The sequence below is a fragment of the Etheostoma spectabile genome, chromosome 12 (genome assembly GCF_008692095.1).
Source record: "Etheostoma spectabile isolate EspeVRDwgs_2016 chromosome 12, UIUC_Espe_1.0, whole genome shotgun sequence".
Classification (NCBI taxonomy): Eukaryota; Metazoa; Chordata; class Actinopteri; order Perciformes; family Percidae; genus Etheostoma; species Etheostoma spectabile.
This window is the reverse complement of record NC_045744.1, coordinates 75,685-75,942: the sequence shown is the minus strand read 5'-3', so window position 1 is coordinate 75,942 and position 258 is coordinate 75,685.

Genomic DNA, 258 nt, shown 5'->3' with positions numbered 1-258 from the left:
CAATTCTTTTTAAAGACTTGTGCATGTTACTTAAATAATACAAAGGACTTACAAAGGACTTGAGCTGTGGTATTGTTTTTTGCTCAAAACATTGATAGCCTAATGCAAATTTACGGCTACAGACAAATAAACCTTACTGCTAGTAGGTACAATAAAAAATATACTCTTCTATACTCTTAGTGTCCTCATGCCAAAGCACCATACGTAGTTTGAGCAAAAGCCCTCGTGACAGGAAAAATCCACCAGATGACTTGCCAT